We start from the raw sequence: 13,686 nt of genomic DNA on the forward strand, positions 1-13,686 counted from the left end.
AAAGTCATAAAGCTTAGGAAAAAGAAAGTAAAGTTGTTTTTATAAACAAAAGACAATAATACTAAGAATCTACAGAAAAGTCGCTAACAGAAATAAGTGATTTGGCAGCCAAAACAATCTGAAAAGAAAAAGGGTGGAGGGGAACTTGCACTAATCTGATTTCAAAGCTAACTGTATAGCTCCAGCAGTCAAAACAAGGTGGAGATCACATACAGGTAGATGAATAATAGAGAAAATGAGTAATGGATAGTAGATTTTATAGCATATGGTTTTGGAACATTTGAAAATGCATATCAAAAACAAAGTAAACATGAACTCTTCCTTACACTGCAGAGAAAAATTAATTTGGAATGGATCGTAGATCAGAATTTAAAAGTTAAAACTATTTTAAAAAATTAGAAGAAAACAAAAGATTAAACCTTTGAGACTTGGAGTAGGCAAAGAATAACAACACAATATGAATTAGACATTATTAAAAATATACCTTAAAAAGGCAACATTAGAATTATGAAGAGCTAAGCCACGTACATGGGGAAAATATCACAAGATATCTATCTGACCAAGGATTTCAATCCAGAATCTATAAAGAATTCTTACAATTAAATAATAAAAATGTAAAACAAATAATATATAAACATGGACAAAATATTTGAGTAGATAATGTAGGAAAGGAGAGATCCTGATGGACCACAAACACATGAAATGATGTTTAATGTTATTAAGCTGGAGGGAGAATCAAGTAAAATAGTCATTTTGGAAGGCAGTTTGGCAATTTCTTATACAGTTACATACACTTATTTGATCAGTAATTCTCCAGTATATTTACCCAAGAGAAAAGAACACGCATCTGCACAAAAACTTCTATGTGAAATTCATAGTGGCTATATCTGTAATACCCAAAATTGGGAAAAAAAAAACAAAAAAACAAAACAAAGCAAAACAAATGTCCATCAATACATGAATGAGTAAAAAATTGTGTTGTTATATCATTAAGCAATAAATGAGAATCAATGACTATTATATGCAAAATGTGAATTAATCTCAAATCAGTATTCTTAGCAAAACTACCAGGCACAGGAAAAATACACTCTCTGTGATGCCATTTACATAAGGCTATGGCAGATAAAACTCACTCCGGTGGTAGGTATCAGAATAGTGACTATTGGGGTGCAGCCCACTGACAATAAAAGATGCATGAGAGAACTATCTGGGGTAAAGGAGAGGTGGTGCTGGTTACTTTGACTTATATACTTGTCAAAACTCATCAAAGCCTATGTGTGTGTGTGTGTGTGTGTGTGTGTGTGTGTATATGTATATATATGTGTGTGTATATATATATGTGTATATATATGTGTGTATATATATGGTGTACATTTTGCTTTCTGTGAATTTATACATAAACATTTAAAAAATGAAATTATTCATTTCATTCATTCATCATTCATTATTCATTATTTTCATCTCACTGGAAAAGGAGAGAAAGAATGCAAGATGAAGCACAGAAAATCATAAATAGATAAAATGTCAAGTCTGTGTATGTGCAATGAGGAAGGAAGGACTATTTACAAACTGTAATATTACTGTAGAAGTATGTGGCATTAATTCTACCTGCTCATCAAAACATGTCAGAGACATGAAGGCCAGTGTGTATACTGATAAAATATATATATGTATCCATGTTCTTCTCTAAAAACAGCTGTTGATGTTAGCGAATAATCTTTAGTTCATCCGTGTTTTGAAATTTCCTCGTACTTGAAATGTGAGAGGAAATTTTATAGGGTGTTAAAGTACTAATGTTGTAGGAGTTTGATTTCATTTGGGGGATATTAGTTAGGTGATTAGCACATTTTTAAGTTTGCCTGTTTTTGTTTTGTTTTGTTTTTTGTTTTATGTGGAGTGTTCGACAAAACATTACACTTCGTCCAGTAGCTAAATTGTCATAAGAAAAGAAATCAATTTGTCATGAAATTTAACCATCCCTTCTTCAAAAGTTAATCACTCTCCACACAATCCAGTCTATGAGTTTCTGTGAGGTCTCAGTGAAAGCGTTCTGAAAGTTACCCAACAGGAGTGGTTTATAAATATATAAAAAGATATGTTTGATTGAGAGAAGGGCTGTTTGCACTTGGAGTATAAATAGTCCATAAATAGTAGAAGTGGTTTTTTTTCCCAATTTTGTGGAAAAAACTGTCCCTGCATGGTTGAAAATGTTGTGAGATATTAAGACCAAAGAATAGCTTTTGAGATTGAATCCTATCAGACATCTTATCCATTTCTTACTCTCAAAGACCTGAACACACGAACCAGAAGTATTTATTCCTGTTCACCAAGTGGAAATCACAAGGAATGACAGCACACACTCTTGTGGGTATTCTCAACTGCAAAAATGAGCTCTGAGCAAATACCTACCAAATCATTGAGGTGTGTGCCAGGACCATCAGAGGCAACAAATTTTCAGGCCCAAAGAAAAATGGATATTGAAAGTAAGTGCGATGAATTCATTCAGAGATTTAAGTTAGGGTGCCGCATCTACAATGTAAAGAATTGGCAGTTAATAGAAGAATTTATTGGAGATCTTGGAAATGAAAAATATAATTACTGAATTAAAAAAATCAATATGTAGGTTCAGTAGTAGAATGCATATAGCTGAACAGAAATTAATGATGTGGAAAATTAGACGGAGGAATTTCCTCAGCATGTAGCATCCTGGGATAAAATGCAAAGTAAATAGGAGAAGAAAAGTGGTAAGACGAGATACAGAGGTGCTAACCTCTTTCCGGCAGAATTTTGGAGTAGAGAATAAATATAAAGATAACAATGCAGGTATGGAAGACATGAAAGCTGGGAGTGTCCTACAATGTTAAGAAGGAAAGGATCCTCAGATTATAAGAAAAAACCTGCCTATTTTGAAACATTGTGATAATTTGTTTCAAGACAGAAAATCCTATAGCAGAGTGAAGACGTAAGTTACCTACAGAGCAATAAGAATCAGACTGACTTCACAATTAGTTTCATCAATATTAAGAAAACAATGAGCAGATTCTAAAAAAATTTTATTTTATTTATGTTTTTTAATTTTTTTAACATTTATTTATTTTTGAGACAGAGAGAGACAGAGCATGAGCAGGGGAGGGGCAGAGAGAGAGGGAGACACAGAATCCGAAACAGGCTCCGGGCTCTGAGCTGTCAGCCCAGAGCCGGACATGGAGCTCGAACTCACGGACCAGATCATGACTTGAGCCGAAGTCGGATGCCCAACCGACTGAGCCACCCAGGTGCCCCTCTAAAAAATTTTTAAAGGAAAACATGATTGTGTAAATTCCACCTCCAAATTGTTTTGTACCCCACAAGTTGAATGATGACTAAAACAGTCAGTAAAATACTTAACAAATTTAACTCTACCAGACTCTCCCTGAAAGTCTCTAGAAAATGTACTTCCTTAAAGATGAATAGATAGAACCGAAAGAAAGAAAATAGACTAAACACACACATAATGTTAAGCAAATAAATTAGCTCATTTTTGTACAAATAAACATTTAAAAGAATACATGTTTTTCTACTGATCTAGTAGCTAGACGTAGAGTATGGGGTGGGAGTGATAGAAGGAAGTAAAATCACAGTGAGGTGGCTTGCTTTGAGAGATATGTTCATATGTTCTTTAAAATGTGTTACCATGATTAGTTTTGGCTGAGAGTAAAAGAAACTCAAAATAGCAATGGTTTAAGCAAGGATGATATTTCTTTTTCTCATATGAATGTCTATAGTTAGACAGTTCAGAGCTCTTTGATGGATCTGTTCTACTCCTTCCCCAGGGAACTAATTCCCTTCTCTCTTGTCCTCCATATCCAGGATTTTCAATTCACCCTATGGCCTCAGGTATTGGTTCCACTTCCAAATGTACACTATAGTCCATCCAGCAAGAATTAGGGAAGGAAAAATAAAGAGGTGGGGCACAGGGCACTTCATTTGCCTTTGAAGGAAGCCTGCACAAGATGCTTTAGCTTCAGTCTCCTTGGCAAGACTTTAGTCCAATGGCTCAGTAACATAGACTTGCACTGTGGTCTTTGGGTGACTGTTCACTTATCTAAACATCGGAGGATATATTACTATGGAAGAGAACAGTTACTGCAGCACAAGGCCAGCATAACAGCTCTCTTTGCCACAATGTCAAACAAGGAAAGGAGGAAAAAATAGAACAAAAGTTTGATTAATTCAATGGAAGACTGAAAGACACAGACAGGAAGCAAAAATAAAACATGATATATGAAAACCATAGACAGACTATGGAAATTATCCTCAAGGACATGTCTAAGTTTTTAATACCACTTATTTTCCCTGCAGCATTTAGCATTGCTTATTTTTCTGTATTTGTTTCTTCCCGCAAATCTTGGGACTCTATTTCAATTCTCTCCACAAAACTGTGAGCAACTTGAGATAAGTAATAATATTTTACTGTTCCTGCCATCATTTCTTTAACATAGTAGGCACTCAATGAACATTAGTTTAATGATAACTAGAATAGGTAAGCGTCTGGGGTGCCTCGGTGGCTCAGTCAGTTAAATGTCCAACTCTTGGTTTCAGCTCTGGACATGATCTCATGGTTTGTGAGTTCAAACCCGCATCGGGCTCTCTGCTGTTCAGCACAGAGCCCACTTCAGATCCTCTGTCTCCCTCTCTCTCTGCCCCTCCCTCGTTCACTCTCTGTCTCACAAAAATAAATAAACATTAAAAAAAAAGAATAGGTAAGTGTTTGAGAGATTGGGTTTAAGAAAGAAAGGCACATCTCACTTACTATTACTTAGAAATCGACAGAGAAGGGGCCATGCCATTTAAGCCTCTTTAGCATCAATGGTGCCTATTTTTCAAGGGACAAATTAAAAAGATTTTGTAGTCCAGTGGATAAACAAGTTTTTTTTTTATCTAGATTATAAAGTAATCTGGAGGACTGGAGTAGAAATGAAAATTAAAGGAAATGTTTAAGCAACAGTAGAGACATGTCAAAACTCATTTGAAAGGGAACTGCCTTGAAAGGGAACTGGTTTCAGTTAAGCATCAGAATAAATAATGATACTAATCGATTTAATTCCATTGGATAAAATAAGAATCAATGATTTCATAGTTGGCCAGGGCTGCCATAACAAAGTATTACAGACTGGGTGGTTTAAATCACAAACACTTATTTTCTCATAATTCTAGAAGCTACAAGTACGAGATTAATGTATTGGAAAGGTTGGTCTCTTTTGAGGCCTCTCTCTTTGGTGGCTTGTAGATGGCTGTCTTCTCCCTTGATCTTTAATTTTCCCTGTGTGAAATGTCTGTATAATATTGGTGTGTGTGTGTGTGTGTGTGTGTGTGTGTGTGTGTGTGTGTATACATATATATGTATACTCAATGAGTATGTATATATATATATATATATATATGAGTGTGTATATATATATGTATATATATATACACATATATATATATATACACATATATATACTATCTGTAGTATGTGTATGTGTGTGTGTGTGTGTGTGTATACACAGTATCTATATATTGATATAATCTCAGTAACATTGGATTAGGACTCACCTATATGAACTCATTTTAACTTAGTTAGCTCTTTAAATATCCTATCCACACATAATGTCACCTTCTGAAATATTGAAGCTTAAGATTTCAACAAGAAATTTTAGGATAACACAATTCAGCCCATAATAAATTTAAAGGAAGATTCTTTAGCAAAATACCAATTGAAAGAAATATGTATAAAAATGACTGAAATAGAAAATCTCCATTTGGCAATTATCTCAGTGATTATTGATTTAGATGATAGTTGTCAATAGAGGCCAAGGTGCGTGGGTGGTTTGATGAGGAACTGAAGAACAGGAAATTGGTTTAATATTAGGATATTTCCCCCACAATAATAATATTCAGTTTCAAAAGGGAAAATGGTAACATTTTAGTGAAAAGACCTGAAGAACACCAATATGTCCAGGTGCTCAAGATTTTTTTTATTTGTTTATTTTTAAGTTTATTTATTTTGAGGGAATGGCAGAGAGAGAGGCAGAGAGAGAATCCCAAGTGGGCTCTGTGACATCAGCACAAAGGGGCTAGATCTCACACACCGTGAGATCATGACCTGAGTTAAGATCAAGGATCAGATGCTTAACTGACTGAACCACCCAAGTGCCTCTGAATACTCAAGGTTAACACCACTTCTGATGAGATAGGTCACCAGTGTCCATGGATATGATGCATCAGGGACAGCATAATTTTGGTGATATTCTTGCAAAAGAAGCATGGCTTCATCAGAACTCTTGTATTGAAGAAACAATGGATGGATCCAAGTTGAAAGATTTGATATAGAGAATAGGTGTGCATTCTTTAAATAATGGGTACAGGAAAATTGAAAAAAACTGAGGGACAATTCCATTTTGAGGAAAATGAGAGAAAGGACAATTAAATGTAATCTGTACTTTATGGTATACTGAACCATAAAGGAAAATATCTTGTTGGGACCAGTGAAAAACACATATGCGGTCTGTGGATTGGATACTAGTACATATCAACACTGATTTCCCCAATTGGAAGATTACATGAGGACGATTAGGAGAATGTCTTTGTTTTGGGGGAAAACACTAAAGTATTAACAACTTGCTGTCAAATGATTCAGAAAAAGACCAACTGATGATATCGTATGTGTGTGCATTTGTTTGTATATGAAAAATGTCATTAAATGCTAAAAATTGGGAAATATCAGTGAAAAAAGATATGATAAAATCTTTGTATTGTATTTAGAAATCTTTATATATTTTTTACGTCTTTAAAATAAAACTTCTAGTCAGTGTACTTTTCTTACCAATCTTTGCCACAAATTCATCAACTAATAGAAGGGAATTTTCTTTTAAGGTATTTTTCTTAACTTAGAGCAATTCAGTAACTTCAAGATTCTGTCCAACTGCTGCTTAATGAGACTAATTAGACCAAAGTTAAAAACATTTCATAAATTATTCATTGAAATTTAGTATTAATTATATAATCATCCAAACTGATGCATTGTTGTCAGTAGATCTTACTGAAATAAAAAACATCATAGTTTTAAATAGGTATAACAAATTCATTAGGAAAAGTACTAAAATTCCTGATTGTTGTTTTTTTAATTTTGCATGATTTTATTGTTGTTACTATAAAATTGGTTTAATAAAGTTAGTTTCCCAATTATGAGCTTTTTTCACTTGTTTATTTTATTACCCTTTTTTTCATTTTATTATTTTTCATCATTATCAATACACTCTTTTTTAAAAATTTTATTTATTTATTTTTTATTATATGAAATTTATTGTCAAATTAGTTTCCATACAACACCCAGTGCTCATCCCAAAAGATGCCCTCTTTAATGCCCATCACCTACCCTCCCCTCCCTCCCACCCCCCATCAACCCTCAGTTTGTTCTCAGTTTTTAAGAGTCTCCTATGCTTTGGCTCTCTCCCACTCTAACCTCTTTTTTTTCTTTTTTTTTTCCTTCCCCTCCCCCATGGGTTTCTGTTAAGTTTCTCAGGATCCACATAAGAGTGAAACCATATGGTATCTGTCTTTCTCTGTATGGCTTATTTCATTTAGTATAAGACTCTCCAGTTCCATCCATGTTGCTACAAAGGGCCATATTTCATTCTTTCTCATTGCCACATAGTACTCCATTGTGTATATAAACCACAATTTCTTTATCCATTCATCAGTTGATGGACATTTAGGCTCTTTCCATAATTTGGCTATTGTTGAGAGTGCTGCTATAAACATTGGGGTACAAGTGCCCCTATGCATCAGTACTCCTGTATCCCTTGGGTAAATTCCTAGCAGTGCTATTGCTGGGTCATAGGGTAGGTCTATTTTTAATTTTTTGAGGAACCTCCACACTGTTTTCCAGAGTGGCTGCACCAGTTTGCATTCCCACCAACAGTGCAAGAGGGTTCCCGTTTCTCCACATCCTCTCCAGCATCTATAGTCTCCTGATTTGTTCATTTTGGCCACTCTGACTGGCGTGAGGTGATATCTGAGTGTGGTTTTGATTTGTATTTCCCTGATGAGGAGTGACGTTGAGCATCTTTTCATGTGCCTGTTGGCCATCCGGATGTCTTCTTTAGAAGTGTCTATTCATGTTTTCTGCCCATTTCTTCACTGATTATTTGTTTTTCGGGTGTGGAGTTTGGTGAGCTCTTTATAGATTTTGGATACTAGCCCTTTGTCCGATATGTCATTTGCAAATATCTTTTCCCACTCCGTTGGTTGCCTTTTAGTTTTGTTGGTTGTTTCCTTTGCTGTGCAGAAACTTTTTATCTTCATGAGGTCCCAATAGTTCATTTTGCTTTTAATTCCCTTGCCTTTGGGGATGTGTCAAGTAAGAAATTGCTGCAGCTGAGGTCAGAGGTCTTTTCCTGCTTTCTCCTCTAGGGTTTTGATGATTTCCTGTTTCACATTTAAGTCCTTTATCCATTTTGAGTCAATTTTTGTGAATGGTGTAAGAAAGTGGTCTAGTTTCAATCTTCTGCATGTTGCTGTCCAGTTCTCCCAGCACCATTTGTTAAAGACTGTCTTTTTTCCATTGGATGTTCTTTTCTGGTTTGTCAAAGATGAGTTGGCCATACGTTTGTGGGTCTAGTTCTGGGGTTTCTATTCTATTCCATTGGTCTATGTGTCTGTTTTTATGCCAATACCATGCTGTCTTGATGATGACAGTTTTGTAGTAGAAGCTAAAGTCTGGGATTGTGATGCCTCCTGCTTTGGTCTTCTTCTTCAAAATTACTTTGGCTATTCGGGGCCTTTTGTGGTTCCATGTGAATTTTAGGATTGCTTGTTCTAGCTTCGAGAAGAATGCTGGTGCAATTTTGATTGGGATTGCATTGAATGTGTAGATACCTTTGGGTAGTATTGACATTTTAACAGTATTTATTCTTCCAACCCATGAGCACGGAATGTTTTTCCATTTCTTTATGTCTTCTTCAATTTCCTTCATAAGCTTTCTATAGTTTTCAGCATACAGATCTTTTACATCTTTGGTTAGATTTATCCCTAGGTATTTTATGCTTCTTGGTGCAATTGTGAATGGGATCAGTTTCTTTATTTGTCTTTCTGTTGCTTCATTATGAGTGTATAAGAATGCAACTGATTTCTGTACATTGATTTTGTATCCTGCAACTTTGCTGAATTCATGTATCAGTTCTAGTAGACTTTTGGTGGAGTCTATCGGATTTTCCATGTATAATATCATGTCATCTGCAAAAATGGAAAGCTTGACTTCATCTTTGCCAATTTTGATGCCTTTGATTTCCTTTTGTTGTCTAATTGCTGATGCTAGAACTTCCAACACTATGTTAAACAACAGCGGTGAGAGTGGACATCCTGTCGTGTTCCTGATCTCAGGGGGAGAGCTCTCAGTTTTTCCCCATTGAGGATGATATTAGCTGTGGGCTTTTCATAAATGGCTTTTATGATGTTTAAGTATGTTCCTTCTACCCCAACTTTCTCGAGGGTTTTTATTAAGAAATGATGCTGAATTTTGTCAAATGCTTTTTCTGCATCGATTGACAGGATCATATGGTTCTTCTCTTTTCTTTTATTAATCTGATGTATCACATTGATTGATTTGTGAATGTTGAACCAGCCCTGCATCCCAGGAATGAATCCCACTTGATCATGGTGAATAATTCTTTTTATATGCTGTTGAATTCGATTTGCTAGTATCTTATTGAGAATTTTTGCATCCATATTCATCAGGGATATTGGCCTATAGTTCTCTTTTTTTACTGGGTCTCTGTCTGGTTTAGGAATCAAAGTAATACTGGCTTCATAGAATGAGTCTGGAAGTTTTCCTTCCTTTTCTATTTTTTGGAATAGCTTGAGAAGGATAGGTATTATCTCTGCTTTAAATGTCTGGTAGAATTCCCCAGGGAAGCCACCTGGTCCTGGACTCCTATTTGTTGGGGGATTTTTGATAACTGATTCAATTTATTTGCTGGTTATGGGTCTGTTCAAACTTTCTATTTCCTCCTGTTTGAGTTTTGGAAGTGTGTGGGTGTTTAGGAATTTGTCCATTTCTTCCAGGTTGTCCAGTTTGTTGGCATATAATTTTTCATAGTATTCCCTGATAATTGCTTGTATCTCTGAGGGATTGGTTGTAATAATTCCATTTTCATTCATGATTTTATCTATTTGGGTCATCTCCCTTTCTTTTTGAGAAGGCTGACTAGAGGATGATCAATTTTGTTTATTTTTTCAAAAAACCAACTCTTGGTTTCGTTGATCTGCTCTACAGTTTTTTTAGATTCTATATTGTTTATTTATGCTCTGATCTTTATTATTTCTGTTCTTCTTCTGGGTTTGGGGTGTCTTTGCTGCTCTGCCTCTATTTCCTTTAGGTGTGCTGTTAGATTTTGTATTTGGGATTTTTCTTGTTTCTTGAGATAGGCCTGGATTGCAATGTATTTTCCTCTCAGGACTGCCTTTGCTGCATCCCAAAGAGTTTGGATTGTTGTATTTTCATTTTCATTTGTTTCCATATATTTTTAAATTTCTTCTCTAATTGCCTGGTTGACCCATTCATCCTTTAGTATGGTGTTCTTTAACCTCCATGCTTTTGGAAGTTTTCCAGACTTCTTCCTGTGGTTGATTTCAAGCTTCATAGCATTGTGGTCTGAAAGTATGCATGGTATGATCTCAATTCTTGTATACTTATGAAGGTCTGTTTTGTGACCCAGTATGTGATCTATCTTGGAGAATGTTCCATGTGCACTCGAGAAGAAAGTATATTCTGTTGCTTTGGGATGCAGAGTTCTAAATATATCTGTCAAATCCATCTGATCCAATGTATCATTCAAGGCCCTTGTTTCTTTATTGAACGTGTCTAGATGATCTATCCATTGCTGTGAGTGGGGTGTTAAAGTCCCCTGCAATTACCACATTCTTCTCAATTAGGTTGCTTATGTTTGTGAGTAATTGTTTTATATATTTGGGGGCTCCCGTATTCGGTGCATAGACATATATAATTGTTAGCTCTTCTTGATGGATAGACCCTGTAATTATTATATAATGCCCTTCTTCATCTCTTGTTACAGCCTTTAATTTAAAGTCTACTTTGTCTGATATAAGTATGGCTACTCCAGCTTTCTTTTGACTTCCAGTGGCATGATAAATAGTTCTCCATCCCCTCACTTTCAATCTGAAGGTGTCCTCAGGTCTAAAATGAGTCTCTTGTAGACAGCAAATAGATGGGTCTTGTTTTTTTATCCATTCTGATACCCTATGTCTTTTGGTTGGCGCATTTAGTCCATTTATGTTCAGTGTTATTATAGAAAGATATGGGTTTAGAGTCATTGTGATGTCCGTAGGTTTCATGCTTGTAACGATGTCTCTGGTACTTTGTCTCACAGGATCCCCCTTAGGATCTCTTGTAGGGCTGGTTTAGTGGTGACGAATTCCTTCAGTTTTTGTTTGTTTGGGAAGACCTTTATCTCTCCTTCTATTCTAAATGACAGACTTGCTGGATAAAGGATTCTCAACTGCAATTTTTTTTCTGTTCATCACATTGAAGATCTCCTGCCATTCCTTTCTGGCCTGCCAAGTTGCAGTAGAGAGATCGGTCACGAGCCTTATAGGTCTCCCTTTATATGTTAGAGCACGTTTATCCCTAGCTGCTTTCAGAATTTTCTCTTTATCCTTGTATTTTGCCAGTTTCACTATGATATGTCGTGCAGAAGATTGATTCAAGTTATGTCTGAAGGGAGTTCTCTGTGCCTCTTGGATTTCAATGCCTTTTTCCTTCCCCAGATCAGGGAAGTTCTCAGCTATTATTTCTTCAAGTACACCTTCAGCGCCTTTCCCTCTCTCTTCCTCCTCTGGAATACCAATTATGCGTAGATTATTTCTCTTTAGTGTATCACTTAGTCTTCTAATTTTCCCCTCATACTCCTGGATTTTTTTATCTCTCTTTTTCTCAGCTTCTTCTTTTTCCATAACTTTATCTTCTAGTTCACCTATTCTCTCCTCTGCCTCTTCAATCTGAGCTGTGGCCATCTCTATTTTATTTTGCAACTCATTAATAGCATTTTTTAGCTCCTCCTGGCTGTTCCTTAGTCCCTTGATGTCTGTAGCAATAGATTCTCTGCTGTCCTTTATACTGTTTTCAAGCCCAGCGATTAATTTTATGACTATTATTCTAAATTCACTTTCTGTTATATTGTTTAAATCGCTTTTGATCAGTTCCATAGCTGCCATTATTTCCTGGACGTTTTTTTGAGGGGAATTCTTCCGTTTCGTCATTTTGGATAGTCCCTGGAGTGGTGCGGAACTGCAGGGCACTTCCCCTGTGCTGTCTTGAATAACTTGCGTTGGTGGGCGGGGCCGCAGTCAGACCTGATGTCTGCCCCCAGCCCACCGCTGGGGCAACAGTCAGACTGGTGTGTACCTTGTCTTCCCCTGTCCTAGGGGTGGGATTCACTGCGGGGTGGCATGGCCCGTCTGGGCTGCTTGCACACTGCCAGGCTTGTGGTGCTGGGGATCTCTTGTATTAGTTGGGGTGGATCGGCAAGGTGCATGGGGGCAGGAGGGGCAGGCTCAGCTGGCTTATCCTTTGGTGATCCTGCACTGTGGGAGTGGCCCTGAGGCACCGGGAGGGAGTCAGACCCGCTGGAAGGATGGATCTGCAGAAGCACAGTGTTGGGTGTTTGTGCGGTGCAAGCCAGTTCCCTGGCAGGAACTGGTTCCCTTTGGGATTTTGGCTGGGGGATGGGCGAGGGAGATGGCGCTGGTGAGTGCCTCCCCCCCCCCCACCCCCCCCACCCCCGCCAAGCTGTGCTCTGTCGTCCGGGGCTCAACAACTCTCCCTCCTGTTGTCCTCCAGCCTTCCCACTCTCTGAGCAGAGCTGTTAGCTTATAACCTTCCAGATGTCAAGTCCCGTTGCTGTCCGAACACAGTCCGTCTGGCTCCTCCGCTTTTGCAAGCCAGACTTGGGGGCTCTGCTTGGCTGGCCGCCGCCCCTCCCCCCGGCTCCCTCCCGCAAGTCCGTGTAGTGCTCACTGCCTCTCTGCCCTTCCTACCATCTTCCGTGGAACTGTCTTCTACACTTGGCTCCAGAGAATCCGTTCTGCTAGTCTTCTGGCGATTTTCTGGGTTATTTAGGCAGGTGTGGGTGGAATCTAAGTGATCAGCAGGACGCAGTGAGCTCAGCGTCCTCCTACGCCGCCATCTTCCCAGAACCGGTTTTTTAAAATGTTTTTAATGTTTATTTTTGAGAGAGAGAGAGAGAGAGAGAGAGAGAGAATGCGAAGAGGAGGGGCAGAGAGAGAGGGAGACACAGAATCTGAAGAAGGCTCCTGGCTCTGAGCTGTGAGCACAGAGGCTGATGCATAGGGCTCAAACTCACAAACTGAGTGCGTGACCTGAGCCAAAGTCAAAGATGCTTAACTGACTGAGCCACCCAGGTGCCCCCTGATTGTTGTTCTTAATAGAATCATTTCTGCTCTTGGAAATAGGTATGAGTCTTTTAGTTCCAGCTACTAAACTAACAATGCTGTATGCAGCTCATTAATCCATATCTACCAAGCTTTCACTCTGCCAAATTAAGACATATTTAGCCACCTTGATTATGAAACACTTTTAAAAAGTACATCAAATAATGATCCTTGTTCCTTGGTATGATTATCATA

This window comes from Panthera tigris, chromosome A1 (assembly GCF_018350195.1).
Source record: "Panthera tigris isolate Pti1 chromosome A1, P.tigris_Pti1_mat1.1, whole genome shotgun sequence".
Lineage (NCBI taxonomy): Eukaryota > Metazoa > Chordata > Mammalia > Carnivora > Felidae > Panthera > Panthera tigris.